General features: G+C 47.5%; 1 protein-coding gene across 4 annotated transcripts in view; it reads right to left on the bottom strand.

The window, feature by feature from the left end:
- Positions 1–21051, bottom strand: part of SHROOM3 (shroom family member 3) — a 110834-nt gene that overhangs the window by 39598 nt on the left and 50185 nt on the right. Inside the window, exon 2 of one of the 4 annotated variants that reach the window (XM_039709473.1) lies at positions 19630–19693. The exons of the other annotated variants lie outside the window; for them this stretch is intronic. The gene's annotated coding sequence lies outside the window, so the exon portion shown is untranslated. The remainder of the gene's footprint in view (positions 1–19629; positions 19694–21051) is intronic. 4 annotated transcript variants of the gene reach the window in all.

The following is a 21051-nucleotide window of genomic DNA, read 5'->3' on the forward strand; positions in this document are numbered from 1 at the left end:
CCCGGCACGGCGGCCGCAGCCCGCAGCGCCCCGCAAGGGCGCCCGTCCCGCCGCAGCCCCATCCCCATCCCCATCCCCGGCCAGCTCCGCCCGAGCTGCGCTCAGAGAACGGCGCTCCCTCCAAAGCCCTGCCGCTCTTCCTTCCCGCTCCCTGCGAAAGTCCAGTCGCACCTTGCTGTTAAACGAAGCTGTTGCGGGTGCTTCCGACTGCCCGCTGGTCACGGGCCACAGCAAAGCCACGTTACTGCTGTGGTGGCTTTAACTGCACCTGCTGTCACCCGCTAGGTTCCTTTCATACGGGACATTTAACCAGCAAATGAGTTGTATTAAATTAATTTTAAAACTACACACAGCTGAACTGTTCTGTCTCACAAAGGAAACTGACAAGATAAATAAACCTTCTCGATTTCTCGTATTGTTGTGAAAAACTAAAGAAAATCCTTCACGCTGCACAATGATTTGTGTTACACAATGATTTGTGTTACACACGGAAGGGGTTCAAGTTTCAATTAAGAATTTGTACTTGTAATGCCCTGCTTTTGGCTGGCATGAAACAAGCACGCTGCTATTATGGAGCCAAGCGGGTTTGTGCCTAGGAATTGAAGTGGCCAGGTGGTGTGGAAGCCTTCCTGGCTGAGGACTGCAGGATTTCATTTTGCCTTTCCCAGTGGTGACAGATTTTGCAGGTGAAACAGAATCAGTTTCTACTTTCCCACCCTGCCACTTGCCATCCTTCTTCCTGCCCTCTTGATGCCAAACACCTGCCTCTCCCTTTCTGCTCTGTACCCTCCTGGTTTTTTATCTGGGAGCTGTTTCCACTCAAGGGGTGGCTCCATGTTGACCCCCGTATTCTGGATTTGCACATGGATGCAAATATAGCGCCTGCCCCTGTAACAACCCCTGAATTCAAACTCCTCTGCAAGCTGATGGCAACACCAGAGAGCGGTGCAGAATGAAGATGGCAAGTGGGGAAATGTGAGGGAAAGAAAATACCTTTTGAACCCAGAGAGGTGACTGAAGGAGGTGCTGGAAAAGTTGCTCTTCACAATGTATCTGGCCCATAATGGATCTTTTATCCAGGAATATCCAAACATCACCCAAAGATATCCCTGTTTTATATAGAAAGAGACTGATATTTTATAGAGAGAGAGAAAAGGATGTAATCTTATTGTGAACAGGAAAGAATCCCACTCCCAATATGTTCTTCACAAGAGGCACTGGCCTCCCTGAAGCCATTTGTTCACCCACTGTTAAGTTATCACAACATGTTGCATAGATAATTTTACTTCTGTTTATATGTAACTTAATTCTGACCTAGCTTAAAATGGTTCCCGTTGGTCTAATTTGAAGAAAAATATTGAACAGGTGCATCTGTGTCAGGTGAAATTATGCTCAGTCACCCTACTTTTCATGTTCATGTCTCTCTCCCTACCTGCACACTCATAATCAGCAGCCTGAAATGTTTAATACTTCATCAGCTGCAGAAATCATAGTGATAAACCAGTGTGGCAGATGCAGAAAAAAAAAACAGAGGTGAGGTTACAAAGGCAGTGAGCATTACTTCTGAGTCCTCATGATGAAACCCATCATGAGGTGGCACCTCTCTCAGCAGATTAAGGGCCATTTCCTGGGGTTTTTTTTCACTTGTGCTTCCTAGGGAGGATATTGGTCTGTATAAAACCTGGGGTGCTGTCACACACCTGTCTTGCCATGGTTTTGAGCTCTCACACCTGGATTTCCACCGGGGACAACAACAGACCCCTCCCATGCACGTGTCTAAGGGGATGTGTCATCAGGATGGGTTAATAATTTCAGCAGCTCCAGATCACTGCCTTGTGACACAAAAGGGCAGGTTTGGGAAGCAGGGTTAAACAGCCTGGGAATAAGGATGACTCAGGTGGTGGTGCCTGCCTTCCTGTCCCCTTTCACAGCAAGAGGCCCCTTCTGATCCAAGCTGAGCACACCCATCACCCAGCTCAAGAGCCGACATCTATAGCCACCAGCCAGGGTGACCCTGCTGCCAGCAGAGCCCCTCTGTGCAGATGTCACCCACTGGAGGCATGGCTTTTGCTATCACCTCTCCCAAAGGCATGATTTCTCCCCTCCCTGACCGGAAAGCTACACGGAACACTATATTCCCACACCAGCATGTGCAGTGTATGTCACCTGCTCAGGATCATTCCACTAGGACCCAGAAGGACCCATGATAATTTGCACCGTGAAATGACTCCAGATGGTTTTATTGATATTTTAAACGCTTGAAGTGTACTTTGCATCTTGGCCAGCCATTTGGCAAGATACCGAGTGGCAAACAGGGTCACAGACGTTACCAGGCAATGAAACAAAGTCCGGCTTTGGGAGGCGATCATAAAAACCCATGAACGCTTGTCCTTCTGTGATAAAAACAACAACAAAAACATTACCACCGTAGCATAAGGGTCCCCATAACCTTGGACTATTTACTGAAGCATGACAGCACTTAGGATAGCACAGGGACTCGCCCTGAGGCAGATGACAGGCAGCTAATCCAAGTGGGAATTCACTGGGAGGGATCACAACAAGCTCATACTGCTGACAAAACGAAACCTTCCACACAATCCGTGCTGCCCTGGAGCAGCGAGCATGGCCTCCCTTCCAGACTGATGGGGCGTGGGTCAAACACCCACACGGTGGAGCTGAGCTGCTGCACGGAGCTCTGGCTGATGGCAGCCACGTCTCAGAGGTGCTCAGTGTCCACAGCTCACCTCCTGCCAGTGTCCTGGCTGGAATGCCTCACTGGCCCTACACAGCTAAACCCATCCTGGTCACACCTTGGCCTTTGTGCAATTCCCTCCCGATCCTGCTTCAACAGAAAAGCGTTTGTTCCCTGTTCAGGTGGAGCAGCCCCAGATGGCATGTCCTGTATGGGACAGCACAGCTCAGCTGTCACTGAGCTACCTCCAGAACTCTTTCCACCTGGACCAGCCTACGTGCCCTTCAGTGCTTATTCTGGAAAGAAAAGCACTTCCATACAAAAAAATGAAAGAATGTCTGTAACTAAGCAGGATTTCTCCACCGGGTGACTCTTGTGACACCAGTATCAAATATCATATCCTGCAAGGGGTAAGAACCAGGGGAGGACTCAGAGGGCTTTTTCCTTTTTTTTTTTTTTTTTTTTTGCAGGATTTTGCTTCCTAACTTGGTGTTTGCTTCCGATGGCAGTTTAATCCTATCTAAGCTCAAGAGCAGAGGTCATATAATCTCTCTCAACAATCATGGGTCTTTGTAAGTTTTCCTCTGTCCTGCGGCTGTTCTCACTGCTTTGAAAATGGCTGGACTTACAGAACACCTGAAGAAATCAGAGCTGGACCCTTAAGTGCCCAGATGGATTCCTGACCTGTCTCCCAGCTGCAGCAAGTTGCATTGGAAGCAGAGTGAATTATGGCAGAGACAAATATGAGTTGATGTCAGGAAGGTCTAGTGAAGCCCTTGCCCATCTCCCTGCCCTTTCCCACCTGGATGAAAAGCATGCAGGTAGTTTCACTTCAGCTCCCACATCACAGCCAACTGGCAGCATACACACTGCTGCCATCAGCTCCAGAGCCTGCCAGCTGGGCTGCAACAGGGACAGAGAGCCTAAAAACTCTGTGCACACACCACCGTGATGACACTGCCTTTGTTTGCCTTTGGGAGTAGCTGAAGATGCCCTGGGATTTGTACATCCACATCCCATCCCTTCCCAGAGATGACAGGAACAGCTCTGCTGTGGGGAACCAGAGGACTCAGGTGTTCATCCAGGAGTCCTTTTTCTTTTGCTTTTTTTCTAGTCACCACAAGAACTCCTCCAGTGTTCCTGCTCTCCAGCTGCCCATCTCCCTGGCAGCTGGATGCCTGGTACTGCCATGCCCAGTGAACAGTGTGCTCCTGGGGACATGGGATAACCAAGGAAGGCTCCCTCTTCCTGGTAAAATAAAGCCATGAGGGCGAGGAGCACCACATGCCCACAGTGCTGGCTCTGGAAGAGTGGCCCTGGATCCCTGTGCTCCCCCTCATCCCACACTTGCCTGTTTTCCCAGCCTCTTGTTTCTGGCAACATGAGCTGCTGGACACAGACCTGGGATATGGCTGGGTCACAGAGATGGGGATAAGCTCTTATTTGAAGGATGGAAAGAAGACATGAAACAGCCCCAAAGGAGCCTGTCCTGTGGCTGCTCCTCATGCCCCTGGCTTGCTGGGCACTGCAGATGCCAGGCTGCAGCACGGTAGGGCCCCTCCTGCATTTGCTCAGGCAGCTGGTGTGAAATGCAAGACCCTTGTCACGTCTGCTGGGGGAGGAAGGGAAGGCGTGGGATGCACAGCGGAAACTGGGTTTTGACATAAACCATGGGCTGCATTGAAGAAGGAGGATTTCCTTTGAGGAGAGTTTGCAGTGCTGACCTACCCACAGACCATGAAGAGTGAGAGCACAGAGGGGCTGGAGCCAGGGCCATCAATCAGGGGGGAACAGAACTCCCAGGGAGGCTCCGGTTTTCCAAAACGTGCCCAGTCGCCTTTTGGTTTGGAAAACTTGAACCATGAGTTGTTCAGAGCCAGGACTCTTTGAATCCATGCCTTTAAAGCTGGGAGAAGTTTAGAGAAACTCCCTGTCTTGGCTCATCTCCAAGTCAAATTAACTCCTGGAAGGTGAGGAGGTTTTCAGATAAATATCAAATCGCTCTCTAATGGGTCAAGGCCATTTTTTCCAGTGAACAAAAAGGATTTTTATTGCATCTCTCTTACACTGCATATCTCAGACTGAACTTAAGATAGCTGTGAAAAAAAATAAGAAATGAGGAAGTCCAAATCCTGCAGCAATGAATAAAACCCATTATTAAATTTCCTCACGAAGACTTCACCCAAATAAACCCAATGAAAAATCAGTTTAAGATTGAACCTAGTCTGAATGCAAGAGGTTTCTATGGAAGTTCACTGTTATGAGGAAATTGTAAGGGGAATTTGGAAAGAAATCACGTATTCACGTGTGCCAACTCAGGGAAGATAATTCCTGGTGTTTTTACTCAACTATCCTGTCCTCTGCACTGAAACTTTCTAGACTATGCCCCCAAGTTTTCCCTCAGTTCTTGGTACCACAGTCACTGTGAGCACCTCTCTGTGTGTAGAGATAACCCTAAGAGAGAAACACATCATGATGATGGCATAAAGAGGAAATAGTAGAAGGCTTCTTAAACATTCCAAGGAGAGGAAAAGTGCAGAAAATAGATGTGAATCCACTTTTCCTCCAACATCCCAGAGAGGTGAAAGGAAGGCAGAGAGAATGACAGTTTTCTCTGGCAGTGAAAAAACCCTCTTTTTCTTCTGAGCTACCGACAAAAAGATTTAGGGAAAAAGGACATTTGTACAGTGAAGAAAAAAAGAAGGCTTTGAAGACCTAATTAACAGACTGTCCCAAGTCACTTCAGTTCAGCTGCATCACAAAAGTCTAACAGAGATCCATGGGACCACAACAACCTGCCCAAGAGAATAAGACACTGTAAACAAAACCAGTCACTCCAAAAACCTACCCCAATTCAAATCCAGGGGGCTGGGAAGGGGAGGAGGCTGCAGCTGAGGGCCTGTTTTCCTGCTCACTAATAAATTTAGTGTACAGAACCTTTTGTGAGTCCTTTTTAAGGTTGTTTGTTGATTCAAGCGGCAAACAACAAACTTAGCCTTAATTTATGCTTCTTTAAACATTTCAAGCTTGGGGGGTGCTTTTTATAGGAGTTAATGAGGCAGAATAGGTTCTTTAAGGGGAAGATATTTTCTCACCAAATTAAAACCTGTATTGAAAATAAAATAATGAGATGAAGGTGGCTTTTCTTTCACAAATAAATAAATCTTGGAGTAGGAAACTTCTCACGCACTTGGAACTGTCCTTATCAGAGAGATCTGAGAACAGCAGGTTCACAAGATGTTCTCGCTCTCCTTTTTTTTTTTTAATTTATTTTGCCTTCCTCCTTTCATGTAAACAGTAATAAAGCATTACTTGCTCTAAATGTGCAAACAGTTCCAACATGTGAGAGCAAGGAAACACTGGGAGCTGTTCCCCTTTGCCACAGGAGAGCAAAGAAAGCCCCAGGCAGAGACTTGGCCCCACCATAACCCAGGCAGGGCAGAGAAATGGGCCACATTGTGCCACCTCAGACACCGGGGCAAGTCTCAGAGTAGCTCCCAGCAAGATCCCAGGTCAGGCTGCATTTTCCAATTAAAAGCTTGCCTCAAATCGACTGCCTTTTGGCAATCTGTTGTAACAGCACAAGAAAAATCAAGTACCAGAGTGGGCAGTGCTGGAAGCTACTGTGACACCAGCAATCGGCACCGGATGTCATTAACTGGGGACAAACAGGCACAACAAGGTCCTGGTGTGACAGGACAGCATCAGGCCTGGTTCCTGTCGGAAAGGGGAAAGAAAGCCTCCCTTTCATGGCGGCTCCAAGCACACTCAAGGAGATAACCCTGTTTGTCTTCGCTGGAAAGGCTGACTGAGCGCCGGCCTTGCAGGCACAAACTGCTCGGCGCAGCCTCCGTGTTGTCATCATATCACAAAAGCTCCACACTGCTGTCTCCTTATCACAAAAGTTTCACACCTCCTTGGTGTGGTTTGGTGGGCAGCTCCTCAGAGCACTGACTCTTCTTCACAGTAGCCAACTGACTCCATTTCCCTTCTCAACCACCCAGCCCACTCTTTCACAGCACTCTTCTTCTCTCTGGTCACAGCTGTGGCCTGGTCAAGTCAGGCCTGTTCCTAACCTTTGGTAACTGGCCCAGCTGCAACTCCTTAGGGGTGAAATTACTTTCTACACTATCTTTATTTCCTGATATTCTATCCCCCCACACCTCCAGACATGCAACTGCACTTCGGGGGCATTCTGGGTTTCACTGAAATTTTAGTATTTTCCATGGAAAAAAGCCCACCTTTTTGGCTTACTCCTTACCAAAAGGAATTTGGATGTTTGTGGTGTTTTGCTGAATTATCCCTAGTGTATGGGCAAGAATGGGGCTAAGCCTGCTCTGGAGTGCAAATACAGTGTTTTCCCTTCCATCTTTGGAAATCTGCAGACAAGGCAGCCACAAGCAACCTTGTTCCCTGTAACTTCACCCAGGCTGCTGGGAGCTTTGCGGGAAGGCAGTGCTGACCCTCCTGCTAGGCTGACCAGGGCTGGGTAAGTCCAGTGCACCCGTGGGAAGCCGCGGCAAAGCCGGTGCCTTATGCAATGGAGCACCAGCTCACCTCAAATTTCAAAGCAGCTGTAAGACCCAGCACCACGACAGGAGGGTATGAATGGGGCTGTTTTCATATCTGCCATGCAAATGTCTGTTAGCACAGCAATGTTATCCGTTGTTATCCGCAAACAGCGGGATTCTATCCGCCGGCCTCCCTCTCTGATCATGGAAAATGTATACACAGGATAGCCAAAGGAACTTGAGCCGGCAGCCAGCCACTCCCCGTGAAATCACATACTGCAGGAATGACAAAAGGAGCTCAACAGGCACCAAAAAGTCAACACCCAGGGGAATTCCAGCGTTTGGGAAGATCGGGCCCTGCAAACCCAAGTGCTGTGTGGAGCTAACCTGCTAAGCAGCTGTGAGAGAGAGATCAGCCAGAGAATGACTAAGAGAGATTAAAAAAAAATAAATTCTGTCCTCCTCTCTCAGCAACAGTGCCCTAGAATTAGCTGCAGCCATGGAAAGGCATGGAGGCACTTCCCAAGGAGGAGGGAAAGTGAGGAATGAATGTATCAAGAAACCTCCACAGGAGTCCCCAAAGGCAGGCAGGGAGAAGAGAGGGTCTCCAAAGGGACACTTCTGGCTGGACTGAGGTGTCAGTGTCTGAAATATCAAGAAGAAACATTTTCAAGCTGTGAGCCAGCCAAAGGCAATCAATGGGATACGAAGATGAAGCAGAGAGACTCTAAGGGCTAAAATAACATAAACTGGATGAAAGCATCTCCAGCATGCTGGAGTCTGCAGGGATAGGAGGCAAAGCTTCCTCATGAATTTCCCCTCCTCTTTGTTGTGCACATATCCACAAAGGGCAGTCTGAAATTCCTCAGTACACTGAGCATCAGCTGGGAATGTTTAATGGGCTCTCCCACTTGAAATTAAACTCCAAATAAAGGGAAAATCCCTCTTAGGTGCTGTGGACATGATGCCTGCTCCAAAGCTGCTGAATGGAATGGAAAACCTTTTGCTGAGAACCTGTGGCTCCCTTCAGTTATGATTGCTCTGGCCAGCACTCACAAATTCATTTCTAATTAAGAGCTATGAACCAGACTCCAGATCAGATGGTATCAATCTGCATAACTCCCTTTCTCCTCTGTCTCTGGTGGCTCTGGAAGGCAAAATCCCCCTGCTGTCTGTGCAAGTCCCAGGTGTCCCAGTCACAGGGAGGAGCTGCACCTGGCTGCAGACACAACCCCAAGAGCTGTGCTGGGCTGTGGAGCAACAAAATTGGGCCAATGGGCTCGGAGTTCAATCCTCCTTCTCACAGGGACTCCCTGCCAGGTCAAGGCATTGGACCTTGGAGTGGGACTGTAACTACAGCTGGTCAAAAATTTACTGCAGACACTGGTTCTGTTCAATGAAATACCTGCAGGAAATGGCCACTGATTCACTCACATGGTTAAAAAGAAATTGAACCATTTTCAGGTTTTTTGGAATGGAATGAGGATCCTCCAGATCAGCCTCTCACATGAATGATTTATTTAGTTGTGTTTATTTTTTTTTTTCTTTCATCACTGAATCCTCTATTTCAGACTTTTGGTCTTTCATTCACTGGGTTTTTTTACAACCCTTTGATTGTCAGTTCGTCCCCCACAACTTCTACTGATTTTCTTCTTTTTCTAAGCTCTCATGTCTTCAATAAAGGATGCAGTTTTAAAACAGAACAGTCTTTTATTGTAGCAATTTACATTTTAGATATTATCATGAGTGAATGAGCTAAAGCAAATTTGTTCTAACTTTTCCCAACCTGTGTTGGTTCTGCAGTGCTAACAGTTTTTCAGAGAATTCAGCATTTTATAATCTTTCAGACACGCTCTGGTCCAGCCCTCCACCTTGAGTAAATACATGGTGAGTGTAAAGGACTTTGGATTCACCTAATAAGCCAATGGATGTCACTGTTGCTCTGCACAAACCAAAATGGGAAAGCAAAGAAAGATGATTAAACCAAAATAAAGTTACAGGAGAGAGTTCTCTGACCTGGTCTGTGCTGGTTACATTGGGCAATTCCCTCAGGGGCTTCCTAAGTGCATGTCCAAGGTATCCCACAGTAACTACAGAGATAAGGTCAGGCTAACAGCTGGGTGTAAAAGAGGAGGGCTTCAGGAAGGTTCCTAAGCTGTTTAACCCCTTCAGGTGCAGCCTGCCCTGAAACCTCAGCAGCAAGAGGCATTTGTCAATGAGTTTCCTGGGAAGGACCCACCCTTGAGCAGCAGGATGCTCCGGGCTGGGACAAAGTAGGTCACCAAGAGACTCTGCAGCCACGGCCAGAGCTGCAGCTGCCGCATTTCTAGGTCAGTGCTCACTCCTGCTTGAATGGGTTGATAAAGGTTTAAGAAACAAGTGGAGGTTTTGGTTGCATTCCTGTGTGCCAGGCAGCAGTTCAACAGCTCATGAGAGCTGCTGTCACTTGAGAATTGCTGCTGCAATGAGGGGTGGTTTACACTGAATTACTGACAGAGCTCAGGGAAACCAGGAGAGAAAGGCAGGGTCACCAGAGCACAGAAATCAAGGCTCAGAAGTAGAGATAGAAGTTTTGAATGCTGTGAGGGAAAATGAAGACAAACGGTTCAAAAGTATAAGGAGTCTGAAGTTTCTGATCCTGTCTAGGTCTGTGAAACTGTCCTCAGTCAGAACTGTCCCTCATATACAGGGACTCTGCTTCTGTGACAAGACCTCAAGCAACTGCAATTTGTTTCCTGGAAGGAAGAATATTATTTGATCAATTGGGAAAGAAAATGCCTGAGGTTGATCCAAATTTCATATATTTGGATCTAAAATACATTTGGGATAAGTGCAGTTATTCCAAAGTGATGGTAAGAAGAGTAATTCCATTTCCTGCAGATGCTGTTTAGCAAGCCAGATCTATGCAAACCCATAAAGCCAAACCAGGAACCTCAAATGCCAAGTGTTTAGCACTGGAACAAAACCACTGCACCACACCACTCCCGCCAAGTGAGGAACTTGGTCTGAGACACTGTCAAGGTGCTGATGAGCAAAATTCATTTGCTATCCTGTGAGATCCCCCAGGAAGATCTCTGAGCCCTATCTCAGAGCAGGCTGAGCTTGTTAAAGTCTCTGCCAAGACCCAGCAGCCTGTGAGCTGCCTAATTGCAGCAGGCAGGAAGGAGCCTGTGGTAAAGCCTGTGTCAGGCACAGCTGTAGTTACTGTCTGTGCCTGCTCCGAGGACGTGGGGCTGTTCCACACAGCCACGCTCTGTCTGCTCTGCCCTGTCATTAGTCCTCAAAGAGACACCTCACCAACGCCTTCCTGCAATGACAGCTGCACCTACCACATGTGTAAAGGCACACTTACACTAACCTTTGCTTTTTTAACTTTCAAAACCTGCCGACTAAATGCTCAGGTGCCTGAACTCCCTTGGACAAAGTTTTGCTTCCCCTGTAGGAATGAAGTCACTACCTGCAAGTCAACTGATCTCAAAAACCTTTCTGCCTGCTTCCATGCAGCAGTTCCATCCGGGTTTTCCAGAGGTTTTGCAATGGCACTTTTGGAACTGGCCATTTCCCACCAGGTATCCTCAGCTGTGGCAGAGGGAAAAGCCCAGGGAGCCACTCCACATCCTAACTTTGATGCTGTGATACCATGATGTTGCTCACCCTGTGCTGACGTCAATTAAACCCTTGTTAACTTCCATCACTAAAACAAATTCTGGTTTATTTACATTGGAAGAGGCCAAGTCGAGGAATTTGCACTTAATGCTTATCGAGTAAACAGCAAAAAAAAAACACTTGACTCTCTGAGTGGTACAGAATGACATAACCCAGAGCTGGGTAAAACAGGTAAAAACTAACATCTTAGACATCTAAGTAAAAATGCCTCCATACAAGTATGTCTAAACTAAAGCTCACAATAATTTCCTTGGTGTTGTCATGGATAGAAAGTACTTTTGAAAAGCCAAGCTAGCTATATCTTAATTCCCAGATATTTGGACTGCAAGGAAAGTAATCACTTCAACAGTGGTGCTTTCAGGAATTGCACAGTAACTCAAGACTACGTGACAACAGAGCTCTGAAAGAGGCATCATTTCATGGCTGAAAACAAGCCCGTGCTCTAAATCTGCTCTAAAGGAGAGAGGCCACCCTGCCAAAACCCCAGAATAATTTGCACTAAGTATGGTGCCACTGGCAGGCACAGTGCCCTGGCAGAAAAGGAAGGTGTCCTGTAATTTCATAAGGTCAAGTTTAAATTATAACATACTCTGTTGCTATAAAACAAGGCTGCTGCACACCTGGTATCATTAGGCCCTAACTCCTGGTGGGTGAAAACCCTCAGCGCCACCACAGTTAATTATGCACCCATGTGAAGGCTAAGAAGTTGTTTCCTAGAATTGGATCAAAAGGGTTGAAAACTCAGAGTTAGCTCTGGAAAACACATCTATCTGCAGCCTTTTGTACTTCAGCGATCTCCTGAATATCACCCCCAGCCCTGGACAAACACAGCAGCAGAAAAGGAGCAAACACCATGCACTTGATAGGGATGGTGAGCAGCCACACAAAGGCCGGACTTGTCTGAGCGACACAGTGCCACCTGTGATTAACCTCCCAGGTGATATGATGCTGTTCTGATCAGCTTGTCATCATCTAAACATCAGAAAGACACATTCTCACAATATGGAGCACACACAGAGCACCACACAAAGCAGCCAGCAGAGCAGCCCGCCGAGAGCAGCATGGCCAGGCTGGGGCAGGCTGGCACCGCCTTGCAGCTGAATGCCACCTCCTGTGCCCAGCTGGTTGTGTCAGCACTACAGATCCAGCTGTGCTCACCATTCACGCCTAAAAGAACAAGCAAACAGCACCAGAGAGAACCAGAGGTGACAGCAAAGTGCAGCGTCCCAGCTCACCGAGTCTCCGAGCGTCCCATCCCTCACCAAAGCAGGCGGACAAAACCAGCAGCAGAGCCTTGCTCTCCCCTGCCACCGAAGGGAGCTGAAGTTTTCCTGACAGGTGAGGAAGCAGAAGGCACCGGTGCCCAGGCGGGCGTGCAGTGCCACAGGGTACACACCGTCGGGATGCGCTCCAGAGGGCCAGGAGCTTCCTGAGGGCCTGCAGGTGCGGCTGCATGGGCAGCGCTGCAGCTGGTGCCGGGCACGGTGAGCCAGGCCAGGGGCACGGAGGGAAGCAGAGCAGCCAGCCCCGCTCACCCTTTTAAGAGGCTGGCTGCTTTAATGACAGAGCAGAGCTCGCCAGCAGCCAGCCAGCCACGGCTTTGGAATTGCCCTCGCTGCAGGCACCGAGCTGATGAGACGAGCACAGCAGAGCCGGGTGACTAAAGCAGGGCAGCAACAGCAGAAGGGATGCAGGAGGGAGATGGTGCCTTCGCGTTACTCCCCAGAAAAGCACTGCCATCCCTCTGAACTTAAGGGAGGAGCCTGTGTTTTAGTGATCCTGAGTTGTCCAAGCTCAAACACACCAGCTTGCACAAAGGATGGATGGCTTAGCCAAACCTCATCTGACACTTTGTTTCCAGAGCCTGAAATTATCTTAGAACTGTAAAAGCTCCTATTCCAGTGTCAGTGGAGTCACAGCTCCTTGGGAAATGACAGCAAAAGGAAGCCAAGGCAATGCCAGTGGCTGTCCCTTCATTCCTGGTTTCAATGAAGAGAGCTCAGAAACAGATTTTATTGCCAGTTTCACAGCCACACCTAGGGATGCTCTCAGCCCAGCCCTTACATCAGGAGCGTGGTTGGGTAACAGCCTGATCCCTCCTGGCTCAGACACTGCCTCTTCAGACACTGCCTTTCCTCCTCCAGCAATGAGAACCAGTCCTGGGAAAGCCTTGTGCTCCCTGGTATGGATTGATACTGCAGGGCTGACTGGGGGAAAGCTGCTGTCACACGTATCCCTCTGCTCCTCCTCTGCTGCTGCTTCTCCTCTGCCCCAGGGAGAAAGGGATTAAAAAGGAGCAGTAGGATGAAATTAGTAAGGAAACGCCAGAAGAAATGAGAGAAACCACAAAGAAACACAGAGAAAGGCAGACAAGGGAATCCTTAGAGAAAAGGTCACCTAACAGAATCACACAGGATAACCTTTCTGTGCATATTTGGTGCTATCCTATCAAATTAACCAATACTTGTCTCATAGAGAGCACATTAAAACATTGATTAAAAGGATTTCATACCTTATTATATTCTGAAGGAAATGCCTCAGTTAGGCCTATCTTGTGCACATCCACATTAAGTTAAATAAGGGCATTTCTGATCCTGGAGGAAGCAGGAATTACTTGACCTGCCATACGGACAGTGAAGCTGAAGCACTGCTGAATTTATAGATGAAGGTCCTTTAAAAGCAGGTGCCTAAATTCAGGGTGTGAGTTTCCAAAGCACAGAGCAGTTTGCAGCCCCCACTGACTTCAAAGAGTCCTTCTTGGCCACTCACACAGCTTTGGAAAAGCAGGAGAAAAGATAAGGATCACTTTTGATGAAAAGCTTGTGAGTCAGGGCTGGGATGGGAAACAGGGTTAAGTAAAATGAAGGCACATCACAGGCTCAGCTCCACTGCCCTGGTACAGTGTGTGTCTGCCAAATTTATGGTCATTTTGCCATCCCCATGCAAGGAGGCTGTGTTTCCTCACTGTATCAGTAACAAGAGATCAGGGCACCTCCAGCTTCGTTAACCATGTGCTGAAATCCAGCATGTTTTCTTTACAGGGTACACATGCAGCAGGTCAGTGCTCCCTCTTTGATCTTCAACCTGCTCCCTCTGGGATCACTCTGGATGTTGAACTCCTCCACATGTCCCAGAGAACGTGTCACCATAAAACAGGAGGACCAGAAACAAGGAAAGTACAAATAATCCCACTCCCAAACCAATATATTCACTCCACATCTCTAATTACAGACAGCCAAGAGAGATCTATAGACCTTGTGCTGGAGACAGGAATGTTTTTAATTACTGCTGGTCCCTAGCAGGTAGCCGGCTGCTCTCTCAAATTAGCCTGGTATGGTTTTTCCCTCCTCCCCGGATACATCTCCAGAGCTGCTAATGCTGAAAGCAGCTACAGACTGGATTAAAATCCCCATGGATGCCAACCAGGACCTTGTTAATACTTCACAAGACACTTTGCTGGACAGGGTCTCACCACTGCTAAAGAGAAATTAACATCCTTATAATACAACTCTTCACTCAGTGAACCTACATGCAAAGCAGTTTACTCAGATGAAAAACTGCATTTTCCCTTCCCTTCATGTTATGAAAGGGCACAAAGGTTCCCATCTAACATTCCAGCTCCTTCCAGCAGCAGCAGAGTAAAATTCCCATTCTTTGAAGGCAATATGATTTCTGGGAAGAGGGCACGAAAGCACCTCAGCATTCATCACTTCCAAGACACAACACAAGGAAGCACTTGTACTTAGGCTAGCCTGAAGTGCATGCCCAGGGGCCTTGCTTGAAGCAGGCCCGGGATTCCTTATGCAAGTGTTCATCCATGACTGGTGTTGAATTAAAACCTGTCTGTTAATTTGGCACAGTATTAGCTATGACCTTCCTGTTTCCTCATGGCACGGATGCTGCAGAATGACCTTCAGCCGCGCTGGCAGGAGCTGCCAGTGTGCTGGGAAGGTTCAGGAAAGGCCAAGTCAGTGTGTATGATGGGTGTCTGACTGCTAAATGATCCTGTTCCTAATCCTTCATGCTCCGAAGAGGAAATAAAATTTCAAGCTAAAAAGTAAATTCTTTGGTTTTGAGCATAAAATGATTATTATTTTCAGGAGGAAAGCCAGTGCCACCCAACCTCTGCCATGGATCTGGGAACTGACAGCACAGTGTCCTGTGCAGGTTGCTCTGTGACCAGGCTTGGCCAAGCAACACCGCTCGGGGTGGAAATGGTGTTGGGCTTTTTTATTAATGCTTGGACATGTGACTGAATATTTCCAAAGTTTCAAACCTGAAGCTTTTTCATTTCTGCCAGAAGTATGCTGGTCTTGTGAGCTGGGCTGGGAGCAGAGATGCAGCATGTCATCACAACCAGAAATGCAGTAAAACCTAAATAAATTGACTGAGAGTATTTGGCATGGCCTAGGTCTCTCTTTGCAAAGGACAGACACTCAAGGTTTTATTATGTCCTGCATATCAAAGGGAACACAATCATTTCCCATGTACTCAAGAGTAAATGAGAACAGAATCAGACTCCACAGTAATTGAGAACTGGTAGTGAACTTGCTCTGTAAGTCTCTCTAAGCCCCAAGCCACCCATCATGCAGACGGTATTAATTTTAAGGGGATAAATAATGCAGAGCAAATGAAAAAAAAATCCCACAGTCAACCCACAACATTCCAGAGCTATTTACTGTGCGGGGTTTTTTGTCATTTGATAGTTTTTTTAACAGTTTTAAACACTGTCCTCTTGATTCATGAGTTTGGTCTCCAGTGAATGCCAGGAGGTTTTTACAAGACCAGCAAACACTCTGCTATTATATTATTTTAACCCCAGCTGTAGCAGTGGTGATCTGTGACAGTTTGATAGCTGCTGTATATACAGAGCTGGGGCTTGGATTTTTTTTTCCTTTCCCCCTTTTTTTTTCCCCTTTTGGTGAGAGCTGGGGCCAAGCCATGGCAGACAATCTTGTAACGTGCCAATTTGTTCTGCTGGCGTCTCTCACCCTCAGCTTGTCAAATGCACTTTTCAGCATGCACTAAAAAACTAATCAAAACAATCCTGCAGCGTGAAAGGTGCAGGCAGCGACTTCCTGACACTTGTCAGGAATTGCCATCACTGGGAATTCTCATGCCCCACCACCCACCCCGACTAACCTTCATAACAAAACAGGACTCAATGCCTTCAGAAATGATTCAGGTCAGAGCAAATGTTGCCCATGTTTTATCACCCGGGAAACTCAGAAACTTTCCAAGAATGAAGTTATGGGAGCGGGGCAGGCCAGGGAGCTCTGATGGACTGTCTCCCCTAGACAAGGAGGCCTCAGTGTCAAAGCAGCACGTCCAAGGGCAGGCAGAGCGGGGAGGAAAGCGCCCTGAGAACCTGCAGGACACTGCTTACAAACAGGTGGCTGAATGCTAAAGAAAGACACACAGAGAGAACAAGCAGCAAGACACAGGCATGAATGGAATATATTTTACAGCCTGGCATGAGGAATTTAAGGAATTAAGACGGTTCTTTTTTGTTTCCCAGCTTAGCAGAAATATCCAGGCTCTAATTATCATTTGTCTTGCTGATGGAACATAAATCCCCAAGAATCCCTTTCTGCGGCACTCTGTAGCCTTTGACTTACCTGACACCCAGAAAGAATTTGATTTTTTGCCTGACATCACTGTCAGCAACAAAGAGAAACCAGTGTTAAGAGGTTTTAGCTTCCTTTGTTGATCTTGGCTTACACAGTTTGAGGACTGCAGGCAGATTGGCATTAAACAAAAAAGTCCAATGTGCTTTTGCCCTAAATTCCAGGGTGCTACTCTGTGACAGGACTGCTGGCAGTGACTCCTCTCCCTTCCTCCAGCACATGGCCTCTGGCCCCTGTATCCAAGGGCTTGATCCTGCAAGGCTGCACCCGCTGTCCCCACACCAGCACCAGGGTAATCCAGAGCATTTCAGTGCAACTGCTCACACTCTTAAAGCTGATCATGATCTGAAAAGCTTTGCTGGATCAAACCAGAATATTTGGCACTGGGTAATTCAAGAACCACTTCTTTTGGTGAATCATATTCTACGAGCTCTTTTGCTTGAGCAGCCCAGCAAACACCCCCAGTAAGAGATAAAGGCAGTGAAACCACGGGGGCAGCGATTGCCAGACTTTGGGATGGGCCAGAGCTAGACTGAAACCTAAATCATTAATTTTTGGCTTGCCTTTGGCTACATCAGTACTTGTGAATAAAGGAAACCTCGCGACCTCCAGGCCTGAAGCAACTCACTGAACTGCTGGAGACTCGCTGCAGGATGCTGCAAGGTGAGCACTGACAAAACTTCAAAACTCTGTAGCTCAGGTTTCAAGGAAAATCTCCCTCTAATTCACCTTTGTTTCTCTTAGAGCCCAAAAGGGTTTAAACACAATGTCAGGTGAAAGATCTGCAGGGAGTTAAAGCCCTGCTGACAGCCTGACTTTAATCCCCAGTGGTGCAGGATGTGTTTGGGTCTTGGCTCTGGAGCTCTGGCTATTCCAGCCACACCCCATTAGCTCAGGCTGTTTCCTCCACTGGGTTCACAGGAATGTGACTGAGAATAAATCTAACAGCTAGAGAGAAACCTTCTCTTTACAGCTCTAAGCCCTGATGGAGTTTAAGCACAGGATTTAAAGCAGCTCACTCTGTTGTTCTAGTGCCCTCTGGCACTCCACATTGAACGAAGGAGCCAGGTTTTATAGCATAAACAAAGCAGGTTGCTAAACAATTGAGCTGACAAACTGGTTGGAAAGGTTGTGCTTCCAATCTGGCAGAGGCAAGCTGGTCCCTTGACCTCAGCAACAAATACTGCCCTTCCTTTTAGGAAGAGACGTCCCCACCACCCTCCTGTCCTGTGCTCGTGTCAGGTGTTAAAGGCAGGTGATGAGTACTCTTAGAGATCAGGAATCCTGCTTGGCCTAACCTTAAAGCATCTAGGCTAGCAGTAAAGTCAAGGCATTTTATTGTTTTGTTTTTTGTTTTTTTTTTAATGCTGGGGTGTAACATGGGGACAGCTCTCAAGGATCTTCTTTCAAGTCTCTACCCCATTCCCTTCTCTTACTCTAAAAGAAGGAACTCGCAAAATGTTGGATATCTGCCTAAGGAGAAGAACGAGAGGCAGAGCTCAGGAACTGGCAAGAGCAGCATAGCTGTGCATGATCACAGTGAAATCTTCCTAAAGGCCACCAGTGTATTCCTTTCCTGGAAAACTGTTGTAAACTTTACTCATTGCTGCCTTATGGAAGCATCACCACACACCACCTCCTTTCAGCATGAACTGTGACTGCCAGCAAGCAATCCCAGCAGCAGCTATTACACTGCACTCTTCATTTCCCTGGAGGGAAGCTGGAATGGCAGTGATGCTGAAAAATAAAAATCTTCTCAACAAGCAAATTTGATCTGTAGTGAATCCAGCTTGGAATGCTAGCCCCTAAGAGCAAAGGTTGGTAAGGAACCTGAAATGTGACAACATGAACTCCAAGCTGGCAAATTTAAACCAGAGTCATTTTCATTAAAAAGATAAGATCCTTCAGACGTCTTAGGCAGCTTATGGTAACTAGGAACCCTTATTCATTCTTTTAAAAAGCTATTTATTACAAAGTCTCATTCACTCCCCCCACAGAGGGGTGAGTCAGATGAAAGATGTCTGTCTGTTAAGCTCCGTGACAGAAAACATGTGAATGACTTTGAAATTAAAGCAAGACTCTCTTACATCCACCCTAACTATGAAAAAACAATGCTCAGCTCTTAGGCCTTTTCTTTAGGTAAAGGTGAAGCACAACTCTGGTGCCACCCTGGAGGCGAGGGGCAGAGCTGGGAGTGCAATGGGATCTCCCACGTCTGGACTACTGCAGAGGAAGGCTGCAAGGGTCAGTGACACCACCTCTGACCAGCACGGAACTGGAGCTACTGGCGTTTGTCACCCACCAGCACGCTTTGCAAAATGTCAGTTTTCAAAAGCAGTGTCACACGAAATGTCACTAATGAAATAAATGTTCAGAGGCAATACACTCTGTCAGCAGTAAGCAGTGAATCATTTCTGCAGATTCCCGTAATGCCCTCTGGGCTGATGCCGACTGACTGACTGCCTGACGCCATACCTGGAGATTCCTGCTGCCTCTGGGCCTGCCTCGGATTTTGCTCTGCTTTTATGGCAGCAAGCACTGCTGGTTCGTAACCCACCTGTTTGTATGAGATACAACCATGCAGATAACAATGAGCAATAATTCTAAGCCAGAGTCCTGGTTCCTGCATCCAGCACACCTCTCTGCAGGGCATTGCTCACTTGTAAAGTGTTTGGTCTTAATCCCCTCACTCCAGCACTGCAGGACTAGACCTGATCCAAAGCACCCACTGGGCAGGAACCAGCTCATGAAATTGACCAAGCCATTTGTAAAAACAGATTTAAGACATTTCAAAGGAGTTGCTCCAGCCTGCCACCTGCTAAAACTGAAATTCGGGACTGGTCATTAGCGCCAAGTACAGCTGACACTGCTGGACCAGTGGCCATTATCTGACTGCCCGTCCCTCAGAGGCTCTGACAAAACTGGGACAAGGAACAAAGCACCTTTCACCCCAGAGCATGTTGTGGGTCACAAGGTCATAAGACACAGCTCAAATTAACATTTTGTTTGCTGCTAAAAGGTTCAGGGCCCTGGAAAACAGTGCTCTGCTCATGGCCCAGATCAGTACTGGGAAGAATAAACAGGCGCGTGGGCAGCACTCAGCAGGCAGCTCAGGCCTGCAGGCTTTACTCACACGAGCAGTCCTTACTGTCTGACTAGTCCCACTGCAGCCATGAGGGAGGGGTGTCCATGCAGTCCTGCAGAAGGAGAACAAGAGCCCTTAGCCATGGAAACTGTGCTGAGACATGCATGAGGGATTTTATCAGCCACTTCTTCTCTTGGGACTTTGCTGCATTTCCCAGTCCATCCCTTTGTTTTTCCTTTAGTGCTTGATTTTGTCAGTGAGGCAAAAGCCCTTGGAAAGGTTTCCTCATGTCCCACACACATCACAGGCTGGATGTGGTGTGCAGCAATGTCATCATAGAATCATTTAGGCTGGAAGATCATAAAGTCCAATCTTTGCCTGATCGCTCCCTTGTCAACTAAACCATAGCACTGGGTGTCACATCCTCGAACACTTCAGGGATAGTGACTCCACCACTTCCCTGGGTGGCCCATTTCAATGCCTGACAATCCTTCCAGTGAAGAAATTCTTCCTGATGCCCAGGCTCTGGCTGTTCAGCTCTCTTCAAGCTGCACCACCACTCACAGGGTCAGTCAGCACTTCCTGCTGCCCTCCTAAACAGCACAGGGAGAGGAAGAGGCTCTTGCTTCCCTACTTCCATCCACAGACCTGTCTGAGCTGCAACTTGCTTTTTGTGACACACTGGCCTTATGTATGTAAATTATAGAATGAACAAAATACCCCAAGAGACAAATGGGCAATTTGCAGAGCAAAACCCAACTCCACATTGTTCCTCACCGGTTTTGTCTCAGCACAGCTCCCTTTTGGTTCACTCTGAAGCCATACATGTGCCCACACCCACCCACACCCATTCCTACACCAGGAGCTGTAAAAGCTTCCAGCCCCTTGGCTTATGATTTATCTTCAACTGCAAAGATATGAAGCACGGCACAACGCTGTGTTTCTCTGGGCCCTCCTTTGCAGCAGAATTGCTTTATGGTACCTCCTTTATGGTTCTTTGTCATGTGTTCTTTATTCCTGGGGAACCCTGTGAGTACTGCACTGAGAAGCGCTGCAGAATCCTCAGAGACATCAAAATGCTGGAATTCAAAGTGATTTCCAGCAGAGAGCTCAAGTTAAGCAGGGAAACTTTCAGCCAAGGGCCTACTGGGATGACAGGAGCAGACCAGTGTCCTATATATTCTCACACTTAGGGAGAGCTATAGGCACCTGGGGTCTCTATTACCCAGACTTTCAGAGGTGCTGGAATTATAAGCCACATTTGTAGTGCTCATGGCGGCAGCCCCATCCCAGAGAGAGAATAACCACTCAGTCACTGAGGCAGAGGTGAAGCAGGAAGATGAAGGAATACTCTGGGCCTGTGAGCAGAGCCCCATCTTCCAAGCCTTGGATGGGAGGGAGAATGATGAAGAATCTTTCCTCTTTTTAGCTACCAAAGGCTCATTCTTGGGTGACTGCAGCTGAGGAAGG

This window comes from Passer montanus, unplaced genomic scaffold (genome assembly GCF_014805655.1).
Source record: "Passer montanus isolate IOZ18808 unplaced genomic scaffold, ASM1480565v1 scaffold210, whole genome shotgun sequence".
NCBI classification, from domain to species: Eukaryota; Metazoa; Chordata; class Aves; order Passeriformes; family Passeridae; genus Passer; species Passer montanus.